Consider the following 15,635-nt stretch of genomic DNA (forward strand, 5'->3'; position numbering starts at 1 on the left):
GTGACCGAAACACAGTGACCTGAAATACACAATTAGCAATAGTAAATAGGATGCAACAATAGAAGCTGATACCTGAAAACATACATGTATCTAAAGTTCTTATGTAGTGTTATACATGCACATTTTACACTTAGTAAACATAAATCTGCGGGTTCAGTGGTCTATAATTACTTAAATGAAATCCTGTATCATATGTAATATACATGAAATACTCGTCTCACACACTGCATATAAAAATATCTACTCAATAAAGCACTACACAAAATAGTTTACACAAACTCACCAAATTATGGACTTGATCACACTAGCTACCTTACACAACACATCTTCGCCTGTCTCCCGTGAGTGCTTGATTGTATTTAACTGCAAATTTAAAAGAACAACATGTGCAAAGGTTTTCATAGTTGTGATATGGTTAAAAATAAGTTACGAGGTTAGAATTTCTACTGCCATTTTGAACGACATGTACATTACTCATGTATACTGGTTGGGAACCATTTTCCGGGCAGGACCAGTTTCCGGACACATGTAATATTCGCTTTATTTCGTTGTAATTCATGCAATTGTTTCATCTAGATCATTTAGATGTTTGTTCTTCATGTCTACAGCAAACCACTATTTTATAAGGCTGTATAATGTTTTGGTTTTTGATGATAACTCACCTGCGTTTACAAAACAATTTTCTGTCTTAACGGGGCATGAAGATAGCATTGCTCATGCGCAGTAGTTCACACATGCCGAGGTATCAAGAGGGGAGGAAATAATCAAACTACATGATGATTGTCTGCTGATAACATGTTCTATTTTGAATTTAACGCTCAAAGTTACATAAGATGCAGGGCTGAGGATTTTTGCACTAATTTTATTCTATATCTATTGGAATTATCAAGAATTTGTATAAGACGAAAATCGAGTTTTTTATAGTCAACCTCGGTTTGCTTTTGTAGCTACTATTGAAAGTCGAGTTATGTTTCGTGCGCAATTTTGAAGAGATGAATGATAAAGAAATGTGTAGAAATAGTTTAATTACTTATTTTGATATCAAATTAACAACAAAACACTGTCAAAATATTTGTCCGGAAACTGGTTTACCTGATGGGAAAAATAACTCATTTGAGGCCCCATGGAACCCATATTTTACGTCACAATGCGATGCTGATTACAACATCAGATGTGGAAGGAGCTGAAGTTTGTGCAGTGTGAGCTTCATTTATGTCAATTATTTTTTTAGGGAATAATATAGCCGAAATATGAAAATGTGTCCGGAAAATGGTTCCCAACCAGTACAGAAATTATGCCAAATATAAATCTTTTACTTAGATAATAAACAACTCTTCGTTTAGAATGAAATGATCCGCAAACAGAAACATTTGAAATAAACACAATACCTATTAATAATAATAACCTTCCATTATTTAAGTTCCTTTTTAAAGAACTCTACAGAATAACCAACATGTCTGCTCTATCAAACTGAAAACGACGCTCTGCCCCGAGACAGCTGATCACGAGAACCAATAAAAATAGAGTTCAAATAAGGTCAACAATGTCAAAGGTAAAAACTGGAATGGAGGTCTCACATAACAACAACTGAGAGGTCTCACACAATTGATGGTACCAGAACCCTAAGTTATCACCCTGTTACATTTTTTCTTTCTTTTTTGTATTTTTGATTGCCTAAAGACAGACAAGGGTAGTTTCACAAAAATGAAAGGTAGAATTGCTAAAAAGTGTCATGAATTGTTGGTTTTACATAGAAAATAGTATCGGATGCATTTAATACCTTCTTACCTTATTACTAGCCGGCATAGATAAACGTAATCTCACTAACTGTGTTCATATCTGTAGATAATATGTTAATTTAGATATACAGCCTATATATGAATGTTGAAATGCATTATCATATCTAACGATCAACTGTGTGTTTGGCCGAAATTACATGCATCATATGATTTATTAAACTCCTAATGAATCTTTTGTCATTGTATGTTCATATTAAGAACAAGGTCCAACTACCTCAAATGTTTATGTGAACTTACAGTAAGATAAAAGCAAAAGTAACAAAGATATGACAGAGAAGCAAAGGTTGCGGAAGAACTTTAACCTTAAAAATAACTAACGTATAACACCTTGGTGACCTTGACCTTGGGTATAATGGGCCCAGCTCCTGCACATATTTTCTTTGTATGCTTGACAATGTTTATGTGGAGTTACAGAAAGATATAAGCCATAGTAACAAAGGTATGACAGAAAAACAAAGGTTGCCGAAAAACTTAAACCTTAAAAATAAACCAAGTATAACAACTTGGTGACCTTGGCCTTGGGTACAATGGACCCAGCCACTGCGCATACTTTGTTTGTATGCTGGACAATGTTTATGTGAAGTTACAGTAAGATATAAGCTATAGTAACAAAGATATGACTGAAAAACAAAGGTTGCCGAAAAACTTTAACCTTACAAATAACCTAAATATAACACCTTGGTGACCTTGACCTTGGGTATAATGGGCCCAGCCCCTGCACATACTTTGTTTGTATGCTGGACAATGTTTATGTGAAGTTACAGTAAGATATATGCAATAGTAACGAAGATATGACAGAAAAACAAAGCTTGCCGAAACATTTTGACCAAGAAAGGTCACGCCGACGCCGACGCCGGGGCGAGTAGAATAGCCCCCCTATTCTCTGAATAGTGGAGCTAAAAATAGCACCAAACACATTTTCCCTCTAGGTTTGAAGGTTTTTGCTGTAACCCAGCAACATGTATCTAAAATGTTATTTAAGATACCTTTGTTAAGGTGTTCGCAATATGATATGTAATATTGCATGCACAGACGGTTATCGACTGAGCACTATTTTCGTTGTCCGAAGGCCGAGTATGAGAAGCATTACAAGCAGAGTCTGCACAGTCCTTTAGCTGGACAAGACTACATTTTAGCTGTTTAGAATCACACCTAGTTTTTAACAAGTAATAACTTACCTGCTCATATGAAACATGCTGCTATCAAGCCGTCGCCGGCATTTCTCACTGTTTTTTTCTGCATCATTTTCTAACCTTTAGCATTATTTTCAGTGAGTCAGCTACTTTTCCACTCGCCAAACTAATGTCCAACTTTTTGACATGTGAGCGATATCTCACATAAAGCTCGTGCAGGTTTATTGGTCAATGTGGGGACAATTCAACGGATTATTTTAGCCTCCGGGCTACTTTGGTAACACTGTAACAAAGGTCATAATAAAGTGTACATCCTTATAAAATCCAGACAAATCCATGCTATGAAAGGATGTGTTTTAACGATTTATTAGACACACATGGCTGACATCAGAAAGAGACTGTAATTTTTTATAAATTAAAAATGTGCATGGGTTTTTCATGCAATACATGTCATGTCTTTGCTCACAAACACATTTACAGGTGTGTAGCAAGTCGGGCATTTTACTATGGTAACATATTTCTGCACATGGTGTTGTTCCTTCTTTTCCTTATTTTTTTTTTAAATAATTACACATAGGCCTAATGTTTCACAAACCTGAAACCAACCTGGACTATTTAAAACAGATAACCATACATGTAATTTTATTAAGTCAGTTATAATTCTCGGAACTTGCTACAGTTCAATTACGAGGTCATACGTGTTTACACGCTTTCAAACCAAATTTTCTCTACTTGCAAAATCACCTTTCTACTTTTTGATTATGTTTTGATTTAGCTTGAGCTCACTTTTTTCTTATACAAGACATATTAAAATATGGAACCCTGAGTTAAGGTTACAAAACGCAATCTTTAAAGTTTACAAACATGATGTTTACGAAAACGAACTGTATTCCATATTCAGTAATTTGGTAACACTCCCTTTAAAGAAACCTACATATGGTATGTGATATAAGTTTGTTTTTTTCAATTAAAACTGCGCTCGAACACAACTAATCAGATGTTTCAGATCTTGGACTGGTTATAATCTCACATTCTGATTGGTTGTTTGAATGTACCAATAGCAATGTTGCATTCTGGGACAGGTATCCATACTCACAAGAAATACCTCGAATCTGTATCGTGATTCTTATTGTATATCGTATTTCGCCTCCCCTGTCGCACAAATTTCTCACAACTCTCTCCAAAATCATGACATTTGGTCGAGTGCTTAATGCTGCCCTTACTTTAGATGGTTCGAGCATCTCCTTCGGAAGCATAGAACTCATGCCGAAAAGTAATACCAGACTCGGTTTGAATGTATCTCGGTTCTCGACATGTTTTAAAACTGCTCCCCTCTTCTAATACAAATGAACATTGAACGGACTCATTGATCTCGAGTTTCGTATATCGTTAAAGCTTTTTAACATAAAAAGAAGTAGGACTTTGGTCTTTCTATTTTTAATACAATGTTCCTCTGCATTTGCCTTTTACCACTGCCTGGAATTCAGCAAAAGATCATAGAACGCTTCGCTCTCAAGAGGATATGCGCATATTTTCTTCATTATTTATTAGCTAATGGAATCGGGAGTAGTCGGGCAAAGTCGTTATTATCCGTGGAGTGATCTGATCGGAACTGTTCGTCTATGGACGGCATGAATCGGAATATAAATATAAGGTTTGGGGAAAACATTTCACGGATGGCAGAAGCTAGGGTCCGGTTACCAGACCATTAGACCCGGGGTCTAGAGGTACGTACCGGACTCCTAAACAACCCGTGTTTTTTTTCTTCTTTTTTGTTTCGTTGTTTTAAATACATTGTAACTGACTGAACAAATGCATTTGATAATCTAAAAACACGATCACGAATTTAATAATTTATTAATAGTAGTTAGCCAATGTGCGTATCTATCACTGAATTTTGTGTTTTTGTCTGGATTGAAGGTAATAAATTTATGCTTTTCTAAAGTAAGTAACAGTAACTTACGGAAATCGGGAGCCTGTCAGTTGACAGCGCGCTCGACAATTTTAGTGCTTGTCGATAAAACAAAAGTTTTGTTAGTAAAACATAACTACTTTCCTTGGTAGTGATGTTGATAATAAAGAAGTAGTTTAAGTTTCAGGTGAATATCTTTGACAGTTTTCATTATATTGAACTTTAAAGGGGATTGCTCTCTTAGGTGGGAATGTTGATAAAAATAAGTCAAGTTTCAACTCAATACCTTATATGGTATTCAAGATATTGGACTTCACAAAAACTTTAACCAAAATTTCTAAATTAAAAATGGGGCATAAATCTGTTAAAAATCAAAATAGTTCTGGGGATTGCTTTCTCTGATGGAGCTATTGCAATTAAAGATGTATTTCAAGTTTCAACTCATTACCTTTGATAGTATTCAAGATATTTGACTTTATAATAAAAAAATTAACCAATATTCTAAGCCGAAAAGGGGCAGTTATTCAGCTAAATGCTTGATAGAGTAGCCCTCTCCTCATTAAAAATTGGGAACATGTTGGTAAACAAGTATGCAAAATATGAAAGCAATATCTCAATGGACTTTGAAAATATTTGGGGTGGTACGCAAACTTTAGCATTATGATAAGCATATTCTAAGTAAAAAAAGGGGCAGTAATTCAGTCAAAATGCTTGATAGAGTTGCCTACTCCTGTTTACAGATTGGGGTCATGATGATAAACAAGAATGCAAAATATCAACGCAATATCTCAATGGACTTTGAAAGTATTTGAGGTGATACGCAAACTTTAACATTATGATAAGCATATTTTAAGTCGAAAAGGGGCCATAATTCAGTCGAAATGCTTGATAGAGTTGCCTACTCTTGTTTACAGATTGGGGTCATAATGGTTAACAAGTATGCAAAATATCAAAGCAATATCTCAATGGACTTAGAATATATTTGGGGTGGTACGCAAACTTTAACACTTTGACAAGCATATTCTATGTCGAAAAGGGGCCATAATTCAGTCAAAATGCTCGAGTTGCCTACTCCATTTTACAGACTGGGGTTATGATGGTAAACAAGTATGCAAAATATCAAAGCAATATCTCAATGGACTTAGAAAATATTTGGGGTGGTACGCAAACTTTAACATTTGTGTGACGTTCACGCCGACGCCGGGGCGAGTAGGATCGCTCCACTATTATATAGTCGAGCTAAAAAGAACAACTTAAGGAAACTTTACGACAACAAAATTTAAGTGTAAGTTCATTTTTTTCAACTCTGATATCTGTTTTTAGATATCACTCCTATGCCAGTTAAAGTTCAATTATAAGTATTTATTTCATTTGGAAGTGATGGGTTCTTTTCAGAACATTTTTTTCGTGTTTCATATGTATTCGATCAATTTAGATTAAAAGTCTGTAGTCATTATTGTATAAGTGTTTGACCTGAAAACGGGAATAGAAAAGATAGAAAACTAGAGCGTATACTTATAACTTTTGTAAAGGCACTGACCTCCAGATTTGGCTACAAAATAATCTTTCTTTCAAATTGAAGTTTGGTCATTTTATGAACATTACAATATGAATTTTTGTTTCTAAAATATTTGAAAAATTCAAGAAATTAAGATGACCGCGTCGGGAATCGAGCCCCGGACCGCCGCGGCAATAAAGACATTTTCCCGTCGTCGTAATAATAGCGCTATAGCCATGATAGCTGAAGTAGTGAGTAATAACTTCAAAATAACTTCAAAATATAGATATTTATATTGGAGACAGTGTACCTGGAGTAAAAACGTGACAAATGCTTTTCGATTTTCGTCGTAAAAAAGTAGGAAAAACAGCAAATTCTCATGTGTTTCCGTAACATAAGGTTTGTCAGTAATTAAGTTTTAAAGCCTTCTCAGGAAATATAGCATTTATTTCAAGATACCTAAAAAAAATTTATATACCTATATAACCGTCATTTATGTGTTTTTTTTTATATCTCGTGACCTTACTCAATAAAACGACCTTCTTTCGTTTTCTTTCATCATTTGCCATATACACGCAAAATTTAACATGAAACCTGTATCATTTTACTGAAAATATATTCTGCGAATGAAATAAACCCCCATTTTACACGCAAAAGTTCCAAAAATATAAAATAAACGTTTTTTATGGGTAGTTCTTTCAACTACACCACGAATGCACATTTTCAACCGAATTACGGTGAATTGCTACATTTTAACCTAAACCCATATTAGAAAAATGAATTTAACGACCCGTTATACCCGGAAGCACGCGTAAAATCGAAAAAATACTGCAAACAGAGCAAATAAGCAATTATTAGTTCGTCATGTGCCTTTTCCAATATATACTGTACAAATCATAATTTGTTATGTAGATAAAGCAGTTTGTTTTGTACATTTACTAGTTTGTACTGTCCAATTAATAGTTCGTCATGTACATTTCTCAATATATTCGGTGCAAATCATAATTCGTCTTGTAGATCTTCTTCTTCTTGTCGTTCGTTTGTGTAGACATAGCGATATTGCATGGTGCTGTGGTTCGTTAAGAGAGTGCCAATGGCCCAGCACCTCTGCCTTCAACTCTCTAGGTTTCTTTCGGGGTTACCTCACCCTTAGTTCCGAGTTAAAACCCTATCCTGGGAACACAGGAGCTATTTGTCCCATAGCTGGGGGTCTGTTCATAGGCATCAGGGCGTGTCCACACACCGGTGGGCCTGGCATGCCACATGTCTGGGGGCAGACCAAAAAAATTGGAGTAAAAGTGATTAGTGGTGTCCTTACGTAATTCTAAAAGGTGTACTGAGGTGAGTGAAAACAGTGACAGTTATTCAGATGATAATGATAGCAGCAGTAAAATTATTGTCATAAGTGATGATGATGGAACTGTGAAATTGCCTAATAAAAAAATGACAGAAATATTTGTGCTGACATTCCAGCGTGATACGATATTCGATGAAGACGGAAATATCATTGACCAGTCTGGCTCAGTTGAGAAAGAATATTACAAATATACAAATAAATAAACATCCATTTTTTCAGAATTAACTTGTTATATGTGGGATAATTTTGACTTTACTTCTGGCGGGAGTGTCGCGAAAGGCGATTTTTGTTTGTTTATTACGATTAAAGACATTCATGGGAGCAGTCCTTTTATGTTCTGTTTATTGACACTGATGGGAGCAGGCAGCGCCCATTGGAGCATACAATGATATGTTTGTTATATAAACTCATTATTTCATGCTTTTCTTGCTTTTTGTCAGATATTCATGCATTTTTGGCGCCAAATAGTCTACTATTTAAGCCTTGCTATAACACAAATTGTCAGTTCTTATTCTGGATTAATTTAGTTAATGCAACGATAAATGTGTTCTTATGGAAAATAAATTAAAAAATGGAATCTTAGTTTATTGTGTTTTATAAAACTATCTCGATGTGGTTTAGACTTAAAACAAAAAGTTTGATGGGAAATTTATTGTAAAAGCACTAAGTCTCTGCTACACTGATATAAAAATAAACTTAGGTATTTTCCCGGGATACCCTCATTAAAGTCTGTTTCTTCATTTCATTCAGACATGGAATGTAAACAAATACAGGAACAACTTAACAGTACAAGGACATCAAACAACCTTTTTTTATTTTCCTTCAGGACAGGTACACATGTTAGGTCATACTTGTAGTTAATAAACCAAAATGTAAAACAATTAATTAGCTCATCAAAGAAATGAAGACTAATAACTTCACAATATTTTATTACCTCCCTTCATTACATTTATCATCTACATTCTACATATTTTTTTATGGAATTACCTCCCTTTATCTCAAATAAGCTTTCTTATATTGCAATTTAATCAGTCAGTATTTTTACCTTAATTTTCAGACAAATAAATTTATATTTTTTAATCCATGGTAAGATGAAAAGCATAAATTATATTAAAGAATACCATAAAAGCATTTATCACACATGAATGCAAGGTATACACAACAAATAATTTTGAGCCTTGTTGCCAATGACAATGTTGAAAATATTAAAGCTCAGATGGCATAACAGTGAGATAAAATCTTTTTAAGTTAAGTTAATAATTCCCATACTAACTTATGACTACAAAAATTTAAAGTATGTTGTTATTCCCATTTCAGTCCAACATATCTAAAGAAGTAAATACTACAAAGACTGTATATCAAATTTTTGAAAATAAAATTCCACCAACATATTTTATTCTTATTTCTTTTATCTTGATTATGTAGTGTACTTATCTGGAATGATGAGATATTTTGAAATGTATATTTCTTTATTCTCCTGGATTGAAAAAAAAATATATAAACAAAACAACCATTTATACCAACCAAATTGTAAAATACTTAAGTTTCTTTGATGTTAGTAATTATATGTTGAGACATGAAAACAACATAAAGTATCAACATAAAATATAACTAAAAAATTGTGGAACATCATTATGTAGATTAGATTAGATTAGACTGTATTATACAAATATTTATATGAAAATATGTGACAACTCTGGTTAAATAGAATATTAGTTAACTTATGGTAAAATGTTGAACTGCTTTAACATTAATCTACAAGTGATGAATGAGTTCATCTTACCATAACTTTGACATTGAATGTATTATTAAGAAAACTATAACATACAAGAAATGACACACAGACAGTATAAGTTGCTGAATGACTGGGTCAGTCTCCACCACAAATACTATGAAACTTAAAAAGTCCAATTAAATGTGTTTCTTTAAATTAGATTGATCACATTTAACACTTCTATGAATGCAATTGTTAAATGCTTGCTTCTTACATGCATGCAATAATGGAAACAAAAAATGATTTAACAATATATGTAATACAGTCTTGTCATGAACACATTCTGTACAGATGATAATACATAGAAAAGTCAACATATTTATTATATGGGTCCATCTCAGTTTACAGCTGGTGCATGGCTGTCTTGCACTTGAATATACATCTTGCAGCACAGTTGGGGTAAATTCCATTTCACATGACAACACACTTGTAGCACTTCTGGAAATACAAATGTAAAACTTTATTACATAAAGAGAATAAAACATGATAGTTTTTAAAACAATTATAACATCATTTTAGACATTTGCAGATATTCTAATCTTAGAAATATATTATCAAGCAGCAAGTCAGGTAACTCTACAAATTGACATTTTGTCTAATTTCAACTTGTCTAAGGAATTACCTGTTTTAAGCAGCAAGATTGTGTTGCTACTTGGCTTGCTGCTTTAATTTAAATTTTACATATACTTAGATCCACTAAATGACAAGTTATTTAATAGGACTGTCTGAAAAGATTGCATATTTTATAACATTCAATGTACATATTCAATAAAATGGTGAAAAAAATAAACAGATAAATCTGATGATGTTTCACCTATGATCTCACCTAAAAGCTCCAACAACAACCTACAACCTCTGATTAGTATATGATGTAATAATGATAAACTACCTAAAGTGTTTTTATATAGCATGCAAAAACAATGAACTTGAGAACTGCCAAAACTTCACCTTGAGTAATATATGTTCACTTTTCCCCTTGTTGAAAGTGTTGTTTTTATTAAAGCATTTGAAATCATAGATATTATAAGAACAATGCAACCTATGTAGAGCAACACCCTGTGGGATATACAAATATTTTAGTTATTTTGAGGTTGTTGTTCTGGAGAAGTAAATTTGATAGTTATATTTCAGCTTAGGGAAGTTCTCATGATGTTGTTATAGAGAGGTTTTTGCTTCAGAGTGAGCTACTCTGGAGAGGTTGTACTGTGAAAGTTGCTTCAAACTTCATCTCCTTCAACTGAGCTAAATGAAGAAAAACAACAAAGGATTTTCCAAATTTAGAATTTCCTTGTTTACAATTTGACATTTAATGTTAGGCAACTATGCAGACATATTTTTATGTGACACAATGCCGCCTTTAACTATCTTATTCCAATGAACAAATTGTCAGTCTTGACAAAATCATGTGAAAAAAAGATCACAGTAAAAAAAATTAATACTAATCATTTTATATATATTGCAAAATCAGCTTTACAGAACTCATAAGTGACAAAAAATTAAATTCAAATATTGCCTTTGTGATGTGCAGCACTGGCCATGTCTTTTTATCACAATAGTTTACCTTATTTATATCTGTTACTTTTGTCATAACTTTTATGTCCCTTCTGCACTAACCATTGTCTTCAAGTTCTGAAATATTGTAAAACATTAATTCACACACATTCTAGGAAATCAACATAAAATCAGTGTCAAAGCATTTGAATATAATTGTTTTAATTATCTTAATACAAAGATACAAATGTACTTCATGTTTTTGCTGACTGATACAATATACTGAAATTTGTATTTCATATTATTATCAAAGTACATGTTCATTCTATTTTTGAAATGTTGACATTACAAAGCTATCACACATTTATTACTAAACCATATCTATTATCATTATTTTTAATGGAGATATGTACTTAGTAAATTGAGGGATACACAAAGCTACAGGAAAGAAATGTTTATGCCAGGCTGACATAAAGTCCAGAAGGTTCACATCTTGTCAGGAATGTCAGTCTTATAGCTGTCTGTACAGTTTATTTCAGGAGCAAGAATATAGCCATACAGCATATAAATGCTTTGAGACCTTTGTTTAACATACAAAAGCATAATACCTCCTGCATTTTTCATAATGGTAACATCTTCTTGGACTGCCACAGGGTAAGACAGGTCAAACAACTGTACATGTACATACTCAAACTTTTCCCTACCAAAACTGAAAATGAAAATTATACATTTTTTTTCCTTTATTTCTGTACAAAAGATGACCTATGCATTTAATACAGACTTTTTACATTTATTAATCTAAATATATTAAAATTAATAAAATATCTCATAACTCATTGTATGATTAAAATTATAATCATTAATAAACTATATCAAACATGAACCTGAAGTGTTCTAATTTATAAAGCTGCAATTAATATTAAAAAAAGTATCATGAACCTGGTTATAAAACAGTCTCAGTTCAAATGTAATAACACATGACTGTCAGAAAATCAATGTATGTTGTACTTTAATGATATCATCATGACATGAATGCCATCAATAAACTTCATATATAACAAACTATACCACTATGTCAGCCTCTTTCTTGTTGTTTCTACAGCTTCCAAAGACAGACTGCAACTACATGTATCAGACACTGTAAGTAAAATATACAAGTAATCATTACACAAGAGAATTTTTCATGTTAAATAAAGGGAGTTAATTAAATGCAATCTGAGAATTTTTGCTAAACATAAAGGGAAGTAATTATCAATAAAATGAATGAAAAAAAATGCATTATATAAGGGAGGTAATTTAGAAAAAAACAACAACTTCAAATGTCAGTATAATGATAGTTGACATTGACAATGACCTATATCAAGTATGCACAACATAAGAAACAGCAAGCACTTGAAAAATGCATTATATTTCCTTGCAATATCAAGAATATTTGACTGTATGTAAGGGTTCTCTACATGCTGTTACACTGAAAAAAACTTTAGTCTAAATATAGCTTAGATCTATTTTATATCTTCAAAAAAAAGGAAGTCCCAAATTTCCACAGCTATTCACAGCTGAAAATTTAGGTACTAATATCAGCAAAGAGGTTGATATCTATACTTTTTAATAACTATCGTCAAAGGTAGGGAAAAACTTACTGGAAAGGCATAAACTTCTGATCTAGTCATTTCAATACATTTCAGCTCATTTGCATATAAGAAGAAATTTACAGAATTCCCCCTGTTTCTCTTCATTTTCAAAAAAATCTGTAAGATGGATATAAACCAAAACATTCTCCTATGCGTCAGCTATCAGATATATATTTCAACAAAAACTGTCAACTTACCTTGTTTTTAGAAGAAGATAAAATTCCATGACAACTTTCGCTTCCCCGCAAAACTGTACCGGTGCACACATAAAAAAATCTCAACTGTGATTTTCAAAATAATGCAGTCAGACCACAATTATTTCCCTTGAAAATAAAATGCTCTAGTTAAATGCCTACCTTATAAAATCCAGACAAATCCATGCTATGAAAGGATGTGTTTTAACGATTTATTAGACACACATGGCTGACATCAGAAAGAGACTGTAATTTTTTATAAATTAAAAATGTGCATGGGTTTTTCATGCAATACATGTCATGTCTTTGCTCACAAACACATTTACAGGTGTGTAGCAAGTCGGGCATTTTACTATGGTAACATATTTCTGCACATGGTGTTGTTCCTTCTTTTCCTTATTTTTTTTTAAATAATTACACATAGGCCTAATGTTTCACAAACCTGAAACCAACCTGGACTATTTAAAACAGATAACCATGCATGTAATTTTATTAAGTCAGTTATAATTCTCGGAACTTGCTACAGTTCAATTACGAGGTCATACGTGTTTACACGCTTTCAAACCAAATTTTCTCTACTTGCAAAATCACCTTTCTACTTTTTGATTATGTTTTGTTTTAGCTTGAGCTCACGTTTTTCTTATACAAGACATATTAAAATATGGAACCCTGAGTTAAGGTTACAAAACGCAATCTTTAAAGTTTACAAACATGATGTTTACGAAAACGAACTGTATTCCATATTCAATAATTTGATAACACTCCCTTTAAAGAAACCTACATATGGTATCTGATATAAGTTTTTTTTTTTTTCAATTAAAACTGCGCTCGAACACAACTAATCAGATGTTTCAGATCTTGGACTGGTTATAATCTCACATTCTGATTGGTTGTTTGAATGTACCAATAGCAATGTTGCATTCTGGGACAGGTATCCATACTCACAAGAAATACCTCAAGTCTGTATCGTAATTCTTATTGTATATCGTATTTCGCCTCCCCTGTCGCACAAATTTCTCACAACTCTCTCCAAAATCATGACATTTGGTCGAGTGCTTAATGCTGCCCTTACTTTAGACGGTTCGAGCATCTCCGTCGGAAGCATAGAACTCATGCCGAAAAGTAATACCAGACTCGGTTTGAATGTATCTCGGTTCTCGACATGTTTTAAAACTGCTCCCCTCTTCTAATACAAATGAACATTGAACGGACTCATTGATCTCGAGTTTCGTATATCGTTTAAGCTTTTTAACATAAAAAGAAGTAGGACTTTGGTCTTTCTATTTTTAATACAATGTTCCTCTGCATTTGCCTTTTACCACTGCCTGGAATTCAGCAAAAGATCATAGAACGCTTCGCTCTCAAGAGGAGATGCGCATATTTTCTTCATTATTTATTAGCTAATGGAATCGGGAGTAGTCGGGCAAAGTCGTTATTATCCGTGGAGTGATCGGAACTTTTCGTCTATGGACGGCATGAATCGGAATATAAATATAAGGTAAAGAAAATCCATTTTGGGGAAAACATTTCACGGATGGCAGAAACTAGGGTCTGGTTGCCAGACCATTAGACCCGGGGTCTAGAGGTACGTACCGGACTCCTAAACAACCCGTGTTTTTATTTCTTCTTTTTTGTTTCGTTGTTTTAAATACATTGCAACTGACTGAACAAATGCATTTGATAATCTAAAAACACGATCACGAATTTAATAATTTATTAATAGTAGTTAGCCAATGTGCGTATCTATCACTGAATTTTGTGTTTTTGTCTGGATTGAAGGTAATAAATTTATGCTTTTCTAAAGTAAGTAACAGTAACTTACGGAAATCGGGAGCCTGTCAGTTGACAGCGCGCTCGACAATTTTAGTGCTTGTCGATAAAACAAAAGTTTTGTTAGTAAAACATAACTGCTTTCCTTGGTAGTGATGTTGATAATAAAGAAGTAGTTTAAGTTTCAGGTGAATATCTTTGACAGTTTTCATTATATTGAACTTTAAAGGGGATTGCTCTCTTAGGTGGGAATGTTGATAAAAATAAGTCAAGTTTCAACTCAATACCTTATATGGTATTCAAGATATTGGACTTCACAAAAACTTTAACCAAAATTTCTAAGTTAAAAATGGGGCATAAATCTGTTAAAAATCAAAATAGTTCTGGGGATTGCTTTCTCTGATGGAGCTATTGCAATTAAAGATGTATTTCAAGTTTCAACTCATTACCTTTGATAGTATTCAAGATATTTGACTTTATAATAAAAAATTAACCAATATTCTAAGCCGAAAAGGGGCAGTTATTCAGCTAAATGCTTGATAGAGTAGCCCTCTCCTCATTAAAAATTGAGAACATGTTGGTAAACAAGTATGCAAAATATCAAAGCAATATCAATGGCCCAGCACCTCTGTCTTCAACTCTCTAGGTTTCTTTCGGGGTTACCTCACCCTTAGTTCCAAGTTAAAACCCTATCCTGGGAACACAGGAGCTATTTGTCCCATAGCTGGGGGTCTGTTCATAGGCATCAGGGCGTGTCCACACACCGGTGGGCCTGGCATGCCACATGTCTGGGGGCAGACCTCCTCCGAGTCCCCTGCAGTTCTGCCTGAGGCCGCACGGTGCTCAGTTACCGTGTGGCGCCAACTCGGAGGCACTGCAAAAGGGCTTGTCTGCAGAGAGGCTATGTACTGGCAGGGAAGACTTACGCACTCGGCTCCTTTTTCACCAGAAGGCTAGCCAGCGGTGGAGGCTGAAAGCGGAAGGTCGAAAGGTGACAAGCACACAACACACAGCACACCACACTTGACGCATCAGCAGACCAATTACAATTGTCTTGTAGATAAAGCAGTTACTAG

At 33.7% G+C, this 15,635-nt stretch overlaps 1 long non-coding RNA gene across 1 annotated transcript; it reads right to left on the reverse strand.

The window, feature by feature from the left end:
- Positions 1 to 8,611: 8,611 nt before the first annotated feature.
- On the reverse strand, positions 8,612 to 12,877 carry LOC128550863 (uncharacterized). Its single transcript, XR_008368524.1, has 5 exons — positions 12,793 to 12,877; positions 12,033 to 12,102; positions 11,573 to 11,673; positions 11,035 to 11,102; positions 8,612 to 9,911 (listed from the first exon to the last, which is right to left on the reverse strand). It is a non-coding gene; the product is annotated as an uncharacterized LOC128550863 (long non-coding RNA).
- Positions 12,878 to 15,635: the final 2,758 nt, after the last annotated feature.

Source organism: Mercenaria mercenaria, chromosome 18 (genome assembly GCF_021730395.1).
Source record: "Mercenaria mercenaria strain notata chromosome 18, MADL_Memer_1, whole genome shotgun sequence".
NCBI lineage: Eukaryota > Metazoa > Mollusca > Bivalvia > Venerida > Veneridae > Mercenaria > Mercenaria mercenaria.